The sequence below is a fragment of the Sciurus vulgaris genome (genome assembly GCF_902686455.1).
Source record: "Sciurus vulgaris genome assembly, chromosome: X".
Lineage (NCBI taxonomy): Eukaryota > Metazoa > Chordata > Mammalia > Rodentia > Sciuridae > Sciurus > Sciurus vulgaris.
In genome coordinates, this window is record NC_136471.1 from 137,257,625 (window position 1) to 137,258,497 (window position 873).

The window sequence follows — 873 nt, forward strand, 5'->3', positions numbered from 1 at the left end:
AGGAATGAAAGAGAGAGGAAGGGTCCAGGGACAAGTCCATCCAGGAACAGGCCCATGTTCAGCCGTCTCCAAGGCAGACACATCATGGTGTTAGAAAGCTGCTCAGTTCATGGAAGGCAGGAAGCAGAAAGAGAGGGAGAGAGAACAGGGACTGGGCTGGGACATACCCCCAGCAACGCGGTCCTGCAACCATTCCCTGTCTACCTACCATTTCCACCATTTTCCTTGAATGCCTTTGGCCGTCAATGGATTGATCCACTGATGAAGTCAGAGCCCTCGTGATCAATCGCTTCCTCACCTCCCATGCTGAGAGGGACGAGTGGCAACTTGGGAAGACAAGATGGCGGACGGTGTCTTTCGAGGATGAAAGAGCAATGTCGTTCTCAAAAACCAGGTCCATGCGTGACGTCCATGTTGAAAACTCAGAAGGATTTGATCTGGACACAAGCCAGAGTAACCGGAAGTAAAGAAGTGATATGAAACTACAGATCGGCACCTGTTCCTGTCATCCATCGATCTCCACTCCCCTGTCACCTCTAGGTATGTAGCCATGAATGTATGTGTGCACGTACTCGTGTCCGTGTGTCCATCTGCCATCTATCTACCGACTACTAACCTCTATCTTCTACCTACACTGACCTATCGCTGTCATTTTTCTAACAGAACCTATCTATGTATCCTTACCTATCATCTGTCCATCCAGCTGTCATCTCTGCATCTATTTATCTACCTTCTACTGATTCTGTCCATCTAGGTGGCTGTCACAACCAGGGTGAGGTTGCTTCCGACAGCCCAGAGACGCTGCTCCACAGCCTGCAGTGCACAGCACAGCCCAGCACAGAGAACCCCAGTCCCAGATGCCACAGTGCAGAG